At 35.8% G+C, this 10,000-nt stretch overlaps 1 long non-coding RNA gene across 1 annotated transcript in view; it reads right to left on the reverse strand.

Annotated features, from left to right (window-relative positions):
• The window catches only part of LOC135226335 (uncharacterized), a 25,667-nt gene extending 15,965 nt beyond the window's left edge, over nt 1-9,702 (reverse strand). Inside the window, exons 1-2 of the long non-coding RNA XR_010317203.1 lie at nt 9,593-9,702; nt 6,635-6,707 (exon numbers count right to left, since the gene is read on the reverse strand). This is a non-coding gene — a long non-coding RNA (uncharacterized LOC135226335). The remainder of the gene's footprint in view (nt 1-6,634; nt 6,708-9,592) is intronic.
• Between the last annotated feature and the right edge of the window lie 298 nt (nt 9,703-10,000).

A 10,000-nucleotide genomic window follows, 5' to 3' on the forward strand; every position in this document is an offset into this window, starting at 1 on the left:
ACCTTTAACACAACTTTTCATGAAACGTTTCGAGAGCTACGACAAAATACATCAGCAATTAGCCGTTTCTCAATTGTTTATTTTTTTTTTTTTTATGTCGGTACAGGTTTACAATCGATTCATCCGCAATTCTATATACCGGAATTTTTTAGTGGAGGATGAAGGAGCCATCATAAGTATTGTATTACGGGCGAAGAAATGTAGAGAGAGAGAGAGAGAGAGAGAGAGCTATTATCCCCGGTTTCAAATCCTCGGGATGTATACGTAATAGTATTGCACCACCCATGGTTTTTTTATTATTGCCATGGCCCTAGGTTAGGTTACGTTGGTTTTAAGATTTTTTTTTTTCTAAGAAATTGGTTGTGGGAAACGGGGGTGAGATTATTTTCAAGAAGATTCTATGGTTATGTTTTAGGGTATGGCCTCGCTTTTTTTTTTTTTTTTTTTTTTTTTTCAGGAAAGGTTTCTGTACCCGTTACAGTTGGAGAATACTGTAGTGTGCACCCTGTATTACAGTGATAGATATCCATGTGCAAAAGTCGAACAATGGTATAATGAGAATAATGATAATTTGAATAAGTCTTGTTTTATTATATCTAGTCATATTGTATGTATTATCGTATTAAAAAAATATGACCAGAGCGATCATGTGCCATTTCCTTTCTGATTTTGTTTACATTCTTAAGATAATCAGCTGATTGCATTTTACCGACACCATCACTGTCTTCAATTGCCAAATGGGACTATAAATGGTCTTATTTATTTAAACAAACAGTACCCGTTAAGTAAGATAAAAGCCTTATTACTAATAAAAACTGCAGGACAGTAAAAGCTTCGGCAAAATATTCAGTTGAAAACAGTGTAAATTAATAAAGAATGTTCAACGCTCAATCCGGAGGCGAAAACCTTCAAATCGATATTTCTATTTCACACCGATATATCCGGATGTATGATATACAGCAAGCCGTTATATTGGTGAGCTACTATAGCAATTAATGCACAAGATTTGATTTTGGGGTACTCAGTCATTTGAACCTAAACATAGAAAGGTACCTCATGTCACTTTAGTATGTTTATGTTCAAGGCAGCACAGTAATACGGTACTTTTTTCAAATTGGTATCTTAAGTAAACCATTGCAACTAGACCTTGAGTAGCTAGCTTTAGCGCCCACTTTTATTTTTTCACTTTATGCATAGGATTGCATTTTACCACTTTATAATTTTTGCAGGTTCTGTACGGGCTAGCAGAAGTGACAAGGAAAAAAAGATATCTTGTCGCTGACATCAAATCTTGTGAGCAAACTGGTGGAGACAAATTGGGTTTGAAACCTCTTCAAGTAGACACCATTTATTTGTAACAAAATGACAGTTTCTTGAAATATTTGTTTTAATAAGAACTAAACCAGTGAGGAAATATCCCTTGAAAGAGACCACAAAGGATTTTGTTTTGACCAAAAATGAGTAGTATGGTGTTTTTATTTAGACAAGAGTTAATACGCTAAGTTTTTCCTTTAAGTTATTAGTTACAGCATAATTTTGACGAGGTTTCTCAAAGCAGTTCTACAGTATTCCGTGCTGCATTAAAGTTTTGTACAGCTTTAAGTTGCAAGTAATTTTGCTACTTCAATCAATAGATAAATGAACATACTACGCAATGTATAAGTTAACACAGCTAGCTGACGTAAGTATTCAGGTTAAAGACACTACATAGGCTTGTGTAGTAATGTTGCAGTCCCTTGTGCAGGCCTCCAAGTGCTGCTACTTTTCCTACTCTTTCAGGCCCCCTCCTACTTAGGGTTTAAAAGGATTAAAAAAATTTTTTGTTTACAATTGAATAGATATAAGCATACAGAAGTGTGTTGAATGAGTTCACCAATGCGTTTGGTTATTAATTTGTTGATTAACTACATTATTAGTGACGATCATTTATATAGGCTGCCATCTAATCTTATAGAGTGTAAAGTTGGAGAAAATGTAATCATTATCTGGACGAAGTAAATTTCATATGAAATTGCTTCTGTATACAAAAAAAAAAAAAACTTGTGATAATGCATTTCAGTGACTGACAAGTTATTGTGGTAATTTAGTTTGAGATAGCATTATATGCAGGCTCTATTTTTGTAACTTTGTTTCATAATTATTTGTAAACTTGAACAAGCTAGAAAAATACCTCATTACTTGGTTGGTCAGGGGTTTGGGCCTTGGTTGGGTTCCCCCCTTTAAAAAAAAAAAGTATTGTAAAAAAAAGTATTTGTAATTAATGGAGCAAGTTACAGATGCTTGCTTGTAGTGACTGATTATTCTGATGATGAAATTTAAACGTTAATGCATGTAAGCATTTAAATGCTTAAAATGTCACATTTGAAATATCACATATATGCATGGGGCACTTCTACTTTTAAGATTATTACTCCAACTTTTTTTTTTTTTTTTTTTTTTTTTTTTTGTGAGACTTCCTTTTTTCCAAGGGCTGTTAGGAGGCATGCTTGTGCATGAAAGTTATGTAAAGTTTTTCCTAGAAAGCATTCTTTGCATTTTAATCTGTAGTATTCGAAATAACATAGATATTGATAAGTGGCCAGGTTAGAAAGACTATTTGTTGGCTTCTGAACTTAAATGACTACCGGTGTTTTTGCTGGTACAAAGGGGTCTTTCCTGGGGCCCTGCAGACCAGGGAACCTATAGAAAGTCAAACATTCCCAGATTGAAACTCATGAGAAAATTCTCTCTCTCGTATTTGGCAACTTTTAGTTACTGGAAACATCCTCTCTCTAGGACACCTTCCAGTTGGTTAAGTTGGGCTGAAATAGGTCTGAAAAACTTCATAATGATCACAAGAATTTATTTTACCTTGAGACAGTACTGCTGACATTTTACCTTACTGATAGAGCTACTACTTACTTGAAATTCACAAATGTGTTTAAATCACAAAACCAGATATGATCTTGGACACGGAGGACTAGAAAAATTCCTGTCATTCCTGTAACTTTGATCTTTTCCAAGTTCTACTTGACTAACTTGAGACATATTTACTTTGTCAAAAGGCTACCTAACAAAGTACTTAACTACTTTTCAAGCAGATAATGACTAATTTACTCTGCATATGAACTGATTTTATGTCTTTCTCAAAAAGACATTAGGATTAGGTGATGCTGTATTAATCCGTGTGATTTACACAGTAATAAACCTGAAGTCTATTTATACCATTACATCAGTAGAACATCTGAAAGCCATTTGAAGCCAACAAAAGTACAATACTAGGTCCACATCTAGCTCACAACATCTATGTGAATATTGTCGCTTACTTAATGCAAGTCAAAATAATGAGTGCATCTTCATTACCTTAGCTTTTGTATATCCTACATTACCTTAGTTACAAATAATGTGTGCTTCTTACATTAACTTTCTTAAATACTAGAGGTTAAAATTAAAAGATTTGAATGAATGAAAATGAAATATCACTAATGTTCAAACATTTTTAGTTAACTTAAATGTCAACCACATCAACACTACGCAGGAGTCGTTGTTTCAAATACACTTCATTGTAACTGGTTACCAAAAGCTCCCTTAAAAAACAGGAAGACCAAATACATGTCCAAGGTTTTAATTCACGCGATGCTTCTTGTATGGGCAGGAGACTTTGGAAAACGGGATGGCATCAATGTAGGGTACTACCCTGACACCCTAAAGCTTCACCCCAGCCAACAGGTGCCCGATCGGACTGTTGTCACTTTCCCCTTACATTGACGAGTTTGCACAGGAAGTACTATACCCACCAAGGTATATCTGTAGCATAATCTTGACGAGGTGTCAAGCTGTCATATTGTCATACCAACTCACGCAGCCTGGCAGTGTTGTAGGTTCTGGTGCTTGTAGTTTCTGGTGCTTATCATTTCAAGGGAGGTAGTAGAGCTACTTCCATTTCTCTGGAATCTTTCTTCCAAGATGTTTCCTCACATGAAGTTTTGATTATTTACTTTAATTTTTGTTATTTCAGATTAATTTGAATATATTCCTCTTCCCGTGTTGACAATTTTCTCTCCTTTCCTTGATGTTCCCGTTTTCGGTAAAATTCTCAGGCAATTTCAATAATGGGCTTTTCTTCTTGTTCCAGATAACTGTGTCTTCATTATAGTCTCATCTTGAAAGTATCTTAGTCATTATAAGTGTTTCCCTACATCAGCATGATTTGAAACAGTAAGACATTTTAGCAGTGTCTAGTAAAACAGCAACTGCATTCAGCCCCTGCACTACTGACCTGACAACAGACTCAATACAAATGAATTTCCATTGAACTATAGGCCACAATGAAAGCTCTTTGCTGCGAGACTTTGACTTAAAGTACATTGCTCTGAGTCATTAAGTATCTTATCTTACTCCTTGGTTTTATCCCATCAAGTTCTCAAACTTCCCAATCCTTAATGTCCACCAATCTTTGTCCCCGGTTCGGGAAAGTACTTTAGGTCAGCCTTATGAAGAATAGCTACCTTACGGGCTACTCTATGAGCAAGAGCCCGTGCTGGCATAAGGTCAGCTTAATCTAAAACAACAAACAAGGATAGTTAGGGGATTCAGTTTTCTTAATAAACTACTCTGATGACAATACCAACAAGGACCGATCAATATACAGTAGATAAGAACTCAGACTGCTTAGCATTCAACAGAGCCTGAGGGTCATCTCTGGATTGTTTCAGAAGGTTTACAACAGCAGGCGCAGCATGTGCCGTCTTGCTGTTAGATTCCTGTGATTAGTCCTCATGTTTTAAAAACTGACATGATCTTAATGTAAGAGGCACAAAAAAAAAGGGGAGATCATGTAATTAAAATTTTTTGTTTTACTTCCAAAGTGCCCTGATGAATTTTTTACTCATCTGTTGAAATCTACATACCTCTAGTTACTCAAACCTATCCAGTGCTCCCAAAGCCTCCCAAAGTTTCAGCTGGAATGTCTATGAGGTACGTGTTTGTAATACCATCTTATCACAGCAAATTCTGTTGTGCTTTTGCTGTTATCATAACAAGATACCTGCTGAGAAATGAGGCAGGATAGGGACATCAAGGACTTCTCTCATTTTTGCAGTCTAACAACTCAAAGTTCCTGCCTTCACTCAATTCTGAATGTGACTCATCTTCCTAATCACCATTTTTCACTCCATAATCACCATTTGTCACTCCACAAGAGTGTTCACAGCTGTTACATCAGAATTAACAGTTTTTTACTTATCTTAGGGTCGTACAGGACATCCCATCAACAGGAAACAAAATTTCAATATAAACTACCAAGGGTAGGGGAAGGACAGTTCAAGAACCTTTTGGGCATCTGTTTTAACAACACCCACAAATCAGTAATTCAGTGTTACCTTTGAATAGGTCACAGTCACCAGTTTCTTGCAGATGCTCACTTTTCATAGGAGTGGTATGATTCTCATTCTAAGTCTTATATTCTAAAGGTCTGAAACAATAGAAATAATAAAATACTGACATGCAGAGCTCCAAGAATGTAGATAACTGTGCTCCTAATGTTGGGGTGAGACTTATAACTAAAGTAAACTTGTGGTAATTTTAAAACAAAAAATGGTCAGAGGTCAAAATAACTCTGACTTCACAATAATTAGAAGATTGTCCCCTTCATATGAACAAAAGTTAATTAGGTACTTGAATAATAAGGTAGCAAAATCTTGTCTCTTACACAATTTTCATCCATTAACAATTAATTATAGAAAACTACAATAAACATAAACACAATTTTAATGAAATAAATAAAACCACAAACTAATCAAATGTACGACGGGAAAACATAATTTTCAGTTCCTGAAACTACTCTTGAATTCTCATATTTTTCAATCCATGGAAAACTGGGCCCTTAATAAGAACAAAACCACTTAATTTCTTATACAGAATGCAAGTATTAATCATTCTGATAATGGTCTGGTACCTCAAATATACAAATTAGTATTATACCTCCGGTGCTGAAACACAATAATAATAAAAAAAAGTTATAAAATCATTAAGTAATTCTGATCTATATCTGGCTGACAAATCCCAAATAAGATCATCACATTTACATGTACACAAAACCTCCCACTATTTTGTTCAAGATGCTCTATGCAATAAAAGGAATTAAGAAAAAAGTACACCTACTCTGTGCACAGGATATAGCAGGGATCAGTCCCCATGGACCTCTTTGTCGCCTGCACCCTTGATTGTAAACATGTCTCTATAAGCAAGTTGTAGTATGTGTACCTTAAACAGACAAATCTGAAATATAAATAGAGATTTGTGAAGGCACATTGCAGTTACATATATTTCCAGAAACTGTTTACCAAGAACATAAGGTGCTGTATCACAAACAAGAGACCATGTAGGGTATGTAAAAGTCAAGTCCATTCATATATCATTAAGATGGGAACTCAATGCCATATATCTACATAAAAAACAGAATAATTCAATATCATATTGGTTGAAGCACATAATAAGAAACAAATCAGATTACAATATGACAAGGTAGATCAGATAGGAATTCAGACAAACTCCACAAGACACAAGTCAGCAGAAACTTATATTTCACGTCTAACCCCATAAAAGATGAAACCAGATGCAAATACATATATATATATATATATACTATACATACCTAGATTATGATGACTTCTTGTGAAGGAGCCCCCTACTGCACTCTCCCAACAGGACCTGCTTCCATATATTTCCTGAAGGTGACAAGACTATCATTACCATCTCCTAATTGTGACAACACACAAAACAACTGTCAGCTGTCAACTGATTGCCTTTAGCTGTCATGTCACCAACAAATGGCACATGAAATAACCTTAAAAAAGTAACTGGTGAGCCCATATTTGACAAGCAAAAACCTTCATCGCACTAAAATGTTCATGTTTCAAAATACCAACAAAACCATGAATAAAGAACTATCAAACAGATGAAAACAAAATACAATAAATGTCAAAATAATTCCAATAAAGGGGCCTGGCACTTCACGACATAAAAAAACACTTATTTTTAAGCATCAGTCTCAGTGGCACTGAAAGAAGAAATCAGATATGATATCTGCACAATAGTGAAAAAATAGCAACTTGGTACCTGGGGCATTCATGGTATAATGTGCTACAGATGCAGTACCAATGAATCTTAATATTCATGTAATTCTAGAGGAAGCTCAGTGCCCAGTTACCCGTTAAATGATACCTTGTCCAAGTTGGACGTGGCATGGCAAACAAAAAAATACTGTACACAATTTATGCCACAGATGTGAACATCAATGATACCCTGTAAGCATTTCTTGCCTAGCAAAAGAAAATCAATGATGGCTACATCACACACATGAGCCAAATGACTTACTCAAATGTGATTGAATACATTAACGGACTGTCACTGAGGCATACTGAACTGGACTATAGTTGAGAGGATGTTTTTATGCAGAGACTGGGTTTATTACATACTCGCTGGCAAACTGTGCCCCAGGTATTACAACAATGGCTGGCTACCCCTGTAAGAGTTAAGATTAGCTCAGTCATCTGATGCAACCATTTTTTTTTTACAATCCACTGCAATCTATTGATTTATGATGCCAATTACTTGTCATTTCCTCAAAGCAATACTAACTACCCAAAACATCACATCAGACTCATAAAGGTGCCACTTTTCTAACCCAACCTGAGAATAGAGTCTAACCATCCTCATTCCAATTTGTATTTGTGTGCTACTCATATGACTGATATGGAAATGTGAACTTTTTTCATGGTTGCTTATCCAAACAACAAGCTGTGAGGTTAGTATATAGATATCATGGCTATGCATTTGATATGTTACTCAACATGAGTAAAAGGCTCTTGAATCTGATGTTCCAGAATGAAACTGATGTTCAACACAAAGAGCAAAATGTTATTTCAAACCAAACAGTGAAAAAAGGCAGTTCATATTTGAATCCTATACGTTTACTCACATTTACAATGACTTTAGAGGCTGTGGGTTAATTTTAGACCCTCTGCTGGTGAAATTTCCCTAATTTGTTTATTTTTCACTCAAGTTATTGCAATTCACTACTTGGAAAATTTAATCAAAATCAACTGAAAATGGGTAAAACTTCTGAAGCATGCCACACTGGATATTAAAAAAAATAATCACCTACATGGAAAGAGCATGGGACAAGCTATATAAAAAATATAGTCATTATATGAGAGATTCAATGAGAGATGTTTCCTCCATGGTAATGTTCACTTTTAATGAGCTATGTAACTACTAAAATCCGCAGAGAAACGAGTACACTATAACATCTTACACGTTTGGCCAGTCACAGTTTCATTTTCTGACACCTCAGAAACTTTGGCCAGAAATTTTGTTGACACAAGAATGCATTATCCTACCAATGCTATTTCACTTCCTTCTCAGACCTTAAGCCAGTAGCCACCACTTCTTCTGAGCAGCATTTACTGGATAATATTCCAGATCCTGTTGACGAAATACCAGCATTTTGTAGTGACTGTTATTTAAGTTATGGTGATATTTGTCTAGTGTACTCAGAAAATACACAAAACTAGTGGATCTGTGCCAGAGACGTTGTGTCCTTAAGGGGAGTTCGCCACCATCCCCTCCCCCCGCTAGGCCTAGGTAGGGGTACGGCACCCTAGGTTAGGTTAGGTAGTGCCCCGCAAATCCCTTTTCTCCTGCTCCCCCAACCCGAAAACCCCAGTTCCCACTGGGTACCTTATAATTGTAGCACTAGGTTTAGGGTTAGATTGTGTGTGTAAGAGTAAGTAATAGTTTCTTGTTTTTAAAGGGTTTCCTCATGTTTCTATGCATTCTGCAACACCAATCTGGTGATTTCTTGCTGTTTTTCATCATTAAACCTTAAAAAACTGGTGCAGCATGCTTCTGAAGTTTTACCGGAAAATGTATCATAGTTCTCATGAAACAGATATTAAAGCCATTTGAAGGTTCAATAGTAGTGAATACTGAAGGGGATGGGGGAAATCTGGGCCACGGCTCTTCCTCAGCCTTGGATAGGATAGGTAGGGCAAGACAAGCAGGATGGATTAGACTAACATTTACAGGATAATAATTCAAGTCGAAGACCCTCCTCAAAAGTCAATTTTCATTTGTGCCATTGGAATCAAGTTACGTACATCTTTTAATACGTACACATTGCCTGTCCTAAAATAGCTGTAGTCTTCATGCCTAGTATCTGCACACAACTGGAGTATTAACAAAGGATTTAAGTTATTTTGTATTTTTCTAGGTGTACCTAGGGCTAGGTTACTAGCTAAGCCTACCCATAAGGCTCCCCCCTTAAACCCTGAACCAAAAATACTACTACTTACTTTCAGCAAACTGGTGTTCATTTCGTTAGCCTACCATAAAAGACTTATTGATAAACACATGGGAATGTATTATAACTACCTAAATAGCCCATTATGATCAAAACTAGGACAGACTAGGCTGACCTATTTGGTGACCTAAAATACACTCTTTGATGTTGTCAATTAGCCTACTAACCATACAGTTTATGCCCTACTCGTTTTAGTAACTAATCCAGTATTAATTCAATAAAAAGGTTACTTAGAATACGTTATCTTACCATGCTATTAGTTTTTATCGACTTACAACAACAAGGACACTGAGCAGGAAGTAAACAACCCCAGTGACAGTGAGAGCCAGGCTTCTACCGAACAGACGACATGATGTATAGCTAGTTGCGGACTCTCCAACTTTTGCTTTATTTTTTTATTTGAATAAACGCTGATGTGCAAACGAATGCAGGTATGATTGTGCACTGATGAACAGCTATAAATTAATATTTCAATCCAACCTAGTTTCATTTTCCTCCCTTTATATACTTTCCAAATACCACAACAGCCCTCTATTCCTTACTTGTTTTAAAAGTGCATTAGCATCGCTCCTATGATCCAAGTTAACAAAATTTCAGTAATAATTCAAACATTTTCAGCAAAATCTGTAGAATTATTTATTCTTTGAATACGATTTT

Source organism: Macrobrachium nipponense, chromosome 14, assembly GCF_015104395.2.
Source record: "Macrobrachium nipponense isolate FS-2020 chromosome 14, ASM1510439v2, whole genome shotgun sequence".
Taxonomy (NCBI): domain Eukaryota; kingdom Metazoa; phylum Arthropoda; class Malacostraca; order Decapoda; family Palaemonidae; genus Macrobrachium; species Macrobrachium nipponense.